The 6543-nt window shown below is 42.0% G+C and overlaps 1 protein-coding gene across 2 annotated transcripts in view; it reads left to right on the top strand.

Annotated features, from left to right (window-relative positions):
* Atg10 (autophagy related 10) overlaps window positions 1-6543 on the top strand; it is a 266526-nt gene that overhangs the window by 51984 nt on the left and 207999 nt on the right. The window lies entirely within an intron of this gene.

Raw genomic sequence — 6543 nt, 5'->3', positions numbered from 1 at the left:
TCCCTCCCTTCCTTTCTTTGGAAAGTGATTTGTGTATTCTTTAGAACCCGTCTTTCAGAGAAGGGGACATGACGATCAAGTGTAATTAAGAAGCACATATCCGGAGCTGGTGAGATGGCTCAGTGGTTAAGAGCACTGACTGCTCCTCCAGAGGTCATGAGTTCAAATCCCAGCAACCACATGGTGGCTCACAACCGTCTGTAATGAGATCTGATGCCCTCTTGTAGGTGTCTGAAGACAGCTACAGAATACTTACATATAATAAATAAATAAATTAAAAAAAAAAGAAGAAGAAGCACATATCCCATGGCACTCGACATTTGTGTTTCCTGGAGTCTGCTTTGTCCAGTGATCTCTCTCACACTATGCTCTCTACTCTGGTGCTAGAGCGTGTGTATCTGTTCTTCCATGGCTGGAACCACTCACTCTGTGAAGTTATGCAGCACTTTAATGTTTCCTAAGACATTGTCATCAGTGCCTTTTCTCTGCCAGCTTTTACAGTTGTCACATTTGATTTCCTAGTTCAGGGTAGACATAAGTTAAGCATTTCTCTATTGGTGGAAATTTCATTTATTGTTTCAAATGACACACCAGTGAATATCTGTGCCACACAGTGTTATATGTACACATACATTTATGTCTGAAGAGAGGATGGTTTAAAATAGAATTGCCAAAGGAGCATGGTCTCAGTTTACCTTTTGATAGATGCTGCAGCATTATCCCAACCTGTATAAGTGATCTGCTCGGTTCTGCTTGGTTGGTCTCTTCCTTGCCTCCCACCTGATGACTCTTCCTGACTGGATCACCCTCATTGTCAACTACAACATTGGTGGGAAGCCTCCTGCCTCAGTCTTTGGTCTTCTCGTCTGGATTTAGACTCTCTGGAGGGAATCACATCTGGCTACTTGGCTGTAAACACTAGTTATACAGGTACACTGCATATCACACATGTACCCCACCCCACCTACATACACACCACACACACATAGTCATACACCCTCATACCACACACACACACATACACTCACACACATGCACACAGCACATACATACTCACTCATACACACAGACCACAGGCATTCACTGTCTCATGCACAGGCACACATGCACACAGCACACGCATACTCACACATACACACAAACAGACCACAGGCACACATGCACACAGCATACACTCATGCATACACACAGACCACAGGCACTCACTGTGTCATACATAGACACACACTTTGATTTATGTTTCTAAGATTATGTCTCTGAACTTCACCTTGTGTATGTGTTACCTCATTGACTTCCTAAAGCCTACTAGACATTGTGAAGTTGACTCATTTTTTCTCACCACACCCCTCCACCTGCCTTTTCCTTATCTATCTTATATGTGTAAATCTTGGTTTCCAGTTACTCGGGATGAGACACTGAAGTAACCTTTCGTTTTCTGTTTCTTCTATATCCCATGTTTAACCATTCACACATCTCAATACCTTTAAACTCTACTTACAGTCAGTCATTTCTCTTCCGTCCATCATGCCACTTACACTCAGGCTTCTACCATTTTCACCTGCTTGTTACAATTGTTACAATTAATTATTTATGTAATTAATGTGCAGTGTCTCTAACCAGTAGCAAGAGTGAGATTTAAAATGTGAGAATGCTGAGGTAAGGGTTTTGGAAGGTTTTCCAATGACTTTGCAGTTAGTAAAATCTAAAGCTTAGACAGTTGCTTTTGGGGCCTTAAGTGGCTCTTCCTTGTGATGGCTAATCTTCCTTGTCAACTGGAATAGATTTACAGTTACCTAGGAATCAGCCTCCTGAGCACATGTCTGTGAAGAGTTCTTAGAGAGGCTTACCTGAGGAGGGAAGACCCACTGTGAATGTGGGGGGCACTACTACCTCACGGCCCTGGTCCTAGGCCCTGGTCCTAGAGCATGTGAAAAGGGAGGAGAGCGGCCGAGCACCAGCGCCAGACACTCTTTGCCTCTTGGCTGTTGATGTGGAGTGAGCAGCTGTCCTTGTTTTTATTTCTACAACTAGACCTGCTGTGATTGTCACGCCTTTCCCGGCATGAAACACCTTACAGTCCAACTGTGATTCAGAATAAACTCTTCCTTAAGTTGCTTTAGAAAAGTAGCAGGGCCCGGTGACATGGTTCAGTGACAGGGCCGGTGAGATGGTTCAGAAGTAGGGCCGGTGAGAAGATGGTTCCTTCCATCAGGGCCTCATGATGGGTAAAGCAAGTGCTGTGAAAACCTGAGGCCTGAGTTTGATCTCTAGAAGCCCTGAGAAAGTGAAGGGAGAGAACCAGTTCCATCCAGTTGTCTTGTGACCTTCACGTGGGCTGTGACAGGGATGCCCCCCTTCGTACACCATAATAAATAAAAACTAAATTAAAAAAGTAGTGACTAGCACGATGGGCACATCTTTAATGCTAGCACTAAAGAGGCAGAGGCAGGTGGATGTCTGTGAGTTTGAGGCCAGCCTGATCTACATAAGGAGTTCCAAGACAGCCAGAGCTATACAGAGAGACTCAAAAACCAAACCAACCAAACCATAGAACAAAACAAAAAACCCTAAAAACCCTAAAAAAAAAGAACAAAAAACCCACTAATCCTTCGTTCTTTTATTTTTATTACCTGTTTTATTTTCGAGATTATGTTAAAATTACATAGTTTTTCCTCTTCTCTTTCCTCCCTCAAAGCCCTCCCTCATACCCCACCAATTGTTCAGCCAAGAATTAATTCTTTATGTAAAAGCAACAAGCACACATCTCTTGTGCAAAATTCCTTTCAACTTTGATAAATAGTAAAATTAAATGTGTACCAAAGTATTATTTTAAAATAAGTGTCTTTATGGTTCATTATCAGGAAATATTTGATTTGCACACCTGTTCTATATACCTTTATATAAAACTTGTATCAACATTTCTTGGATATAGGAGGTCACGAGTGGAAAAGTTTGAGCAGCTCTGATGTCATGTGTTCTTCACCTAATTTTATGACACTGCCTTCCTTCCTTCTGATCTTTGTTCAGGCATCCACTCCTCTGTGAGGTTCTGCCTGCTCCCCCACCCCCCATTGCTTACAGTTTTCCCACCCTGACTGATTGCTTGTATTGTTTTGAACACCGCCTGCTCTCCTATGCAACCAGGTTCTTACCTGCCCGAATCTGACTCCAGAGAGTGAGCTCCGCCAGGCAAGAGCTCTTGTCTGTCTTGCTGACTGTTGCCTCCTTGCACATGATAAACACAAGCCACACTTGAAGCAGGTGCTCAGTAATGGCAGGTGTCCGCCCGACATACTGACCCACTTATATTCCTGAAGAAACATGCAACTGCACTTATTGTCTCATGTGCTGTGTAAGATTGGATATCACTGGTGCTTTAAATTCTTTTTAGATAAAAGTTATACATTATTTTCATGTTTTTCATCAATTCTGGTGTTGAGCACATCTTTATACACTTACTGGTTGTGGGTATTTCTTTTAGGAGGGTCTAACTTATGTACTTTATTATGGATCGGGAATCTTTTTAATATTGATTTATAAGAACAGCATATGTTATCATTATATAATCTTTCATATGTTTTGTTTGCTAAAATATTTTCGCATTTTTCATTCTCTTAACCTTGAAAGTAACATTCTTTTCATATACAAGTTCTAAATTTTTAATGGATCTGCCGCTGTTTTACTTTATGTTTCTGAGCTGATGCTTTGATTAGCAACTCCTCAACTTCTAAATCATGGAAGCATCCTCTCGTAGTTTGCTCTCGGCACTATTGTCTTACTTGCTGTATGTAGGGCACTGGTCCATTTGGAACTTGCTGTGTTGGTAGTTTCCGGAGTGAGTAGCTCAGGTGGGTTGTTTGGGTCATGCATTCCTCTGTGAGTGAGCCCACACCCTCCGTCAGCAGATGCTGATTCTCATACACAGAGAGTCCATTTCTAAACTCTTGTTTAGTTCCCTGGACTAGTCTGTCACAATCAATTGTGTTTTTCCTACTGTTCTGTAGTTAATTTCATCTGTGATTGTCCTATCAATCATTGTTCTTTTTGATTAAAGTTCTGTTATTTATATTCTTTTCCAGATAATTTATTGTAGACATTTTATTACATTTTTTGGTTAATGACTTGCTTAAGTGTGAGTGTATGTGTGTGCGTACCACACACAGTACTTGTGTGAAGGTCAGAGGACAGTTTGCTGGATAAGTTCTCTCCTCCTAACATGTAGGTTCTGGGGATCAAGTTATATTCAGGCTCTCTGTCCTAACTGCAAGCACCTTAACCCAGTAAGGCATATTGCTATCATTTTTATTAACTTTTCTTTATGAAATTAAAATTTTGTATTTTTAAATTTTTAATTAATAATTAAATTTATTTTTAATTTTTTTAAGAGCTTTAAAAAAACCATTGGAGCCCGGTGTGGGTTGATTTCTGATGTAGGTCAAGGTAATTATGATGGATTTCCTCCTCAGTTTGTTCCCTTATTGTCATATCAATAGCGTTCCTGGAGCCTTGGTGTAGCTTGGTGGTAGCGTTCTAGTCTAGCCGGTGCAGCCCACAGCTCCATCACTCTCCCTGCTAAAGATTTCTGAGGCAGAACTGGCCTAGTATTTTTGTCTAGAGCTCCCTTGGCAGTGATGCCCATTGCACTTCCATGTTTCTGGATTAAACTGGGTCTTATTTGACTCACTTTCTTATTTGCTTTTCTTATTTCATTTATTTTATTATGCTACTTTTTTTCTGTCACTCATATGTACAACTTTCATCTTTCTTTTTTAGTGTTTACTTATATGCTAATTTTTTTTTTGCCATAGCAATACAACTTAAACCAAACAGATTTCCAGGGTATGAAATGCTGTAGCCTGTGTTGCAGTTAAGGTCGGGGTAGAGACTGGTGCACAGGTATTTAAAGAACAATCTCAGGGTTAAACTGCTCCTTATGCACAGGTGCAGGGCAGAGAAGGAGGGGAAGCTTTTCGAACATGTGATGTTTCTACTGGTGCCTGGCTCTTCGTTGTTCCAGGACCTACAGACAACTCTGAGGTAAAGCGGTCTGCCATGAGCTGAAAAGGGTAGCATTTATCTATGGCTTTTCTTTGCTCACCAGTCCAAGGTGGCCCCACAATGTTTCCTACCTCTGTTCAGGACTGTGTGCAAGAATGTAGACTGAATGGAGATGCAGTGGTGTGCGAATGCACCCGCCATGCCTTCGTCCCTGCGGGCGCACTCGCCACGCCTGTGTGATGCTCACTAGACTGAGATGTGCTGCTGAGAGGCTGAGCTAGAGCCATCTTTCTAAGCTTCTTCTAAGAAGTACACTGGGAGGATAAGTGGGAGCTGCCCTCTAATGAGCCGGAAGAGAAATGCTGTAAGAAAATAGAGAAAACAGTAATAACCAATCTGTCTCTCTTTCTTTAAAGGTGGGCTATCTGTAGTACAGGCTGCTCCGGAACTCCCCATGCATCCTTACAAACTTACAAACCCATGGTAGTCTTCTTGTCCCTGCCTCCCACATGACAGGTTACAGGGGTGAGCCGCTGTGTATGGAGAAAAGATTTCCTTAAAGTCTGAAGTGAAATACTAGAAAATTTTAAAGTATTTATGATCAATATGTAATGAAAGTAAAAATGCAAATCAGTGTTAGAAGTAATGACAGATAAAGATTAGCACCTTCAATAGTGCTTGAATATATACTTAAAGCATTAGTGTCCCAGTAGAAGAGTGAACATAAGGTGTCACATAAGCAGACAGTTCTAGAAGACAATATATAGATCATATGCCAGGGGTACCTTGCTGGGGCTGGGGATACAGCAGAAAGAATGGCTACCAAACACCTATAAGGCTTGGATTGGATCCCTAGGACTTCATCTAGAAGCAAAGATAGTCTGCCTCTGTCTGTCTGTCTGTCTGTCTCTGTCTCTGTCTCTCTGTCTCTGTCTGCTTCCAATGCCCGTGGCTTTCTCGGCCTTCCCCTGTCTCCCTCATCAGTTTCTGTTGCTGAGTCCTGAGGTTTAGTAACATTTTCATCTGGAGTTATAAACAAGCTGTTGATCTTATGGAGTAGCACTCTCAGGTCAGATACTTCATTTTTCAGTCATTAGAAGTTTAACTTAGGCACAGGAGAGCGCTGGCTCTCGGGCATAGTCCTTGAGACAGGGCCCCTGACTGACCCAGGAGCTTGCAGTTTTGCTGGATTCCCTCCCCAGAAAGCACTGATGCTCCTTAGTGAGTCCCCTCAGAGCTAGGCTGCAGACCCAGGGCTGGAGTCCACACTCAGGTTCCAAGCTAGCTTAGTAAGTACTCGCACCAGCTAGCCAACTCCCCGGTCCCCTGAGCCACTTTGTATATTTGTCTTTTTTTGTTCATTATTGTCATTTTCCCCAAATTTTGTGGAACCACTGAGGAGCCTTCTGATAGCTGTTTTTACATCACTGTCCTTAGTTCCATCTGCTGTATATTTCTGTTCCTTTTTGTTGACTAACTTTTTTCTTATTATTTCAGTCAGGTTTTCAGTCTTCTGGGCATGCCTGGTCTTTTTTTTTTTTTTTT

This window comes from Grammomys surdaster, unplaced genomic scaffold, assembly GCF_004785775.1.
Source record: "Grammomys surdaster isolate TR1022 unplaced genomic scaffold, NIH_TR_1.0 126391, whole genome shotgun sequence".
NCBI classification, from domain to species: domain Eukaryota; kingdom Metazoa; phylum Chordata; class Mammalia; order Rodentia; family Muridae; genus Grammomys; species Grammomys surdaster.
This window is presented reverse-complemented; position numbering and strand designations above follow the sequence as displayed.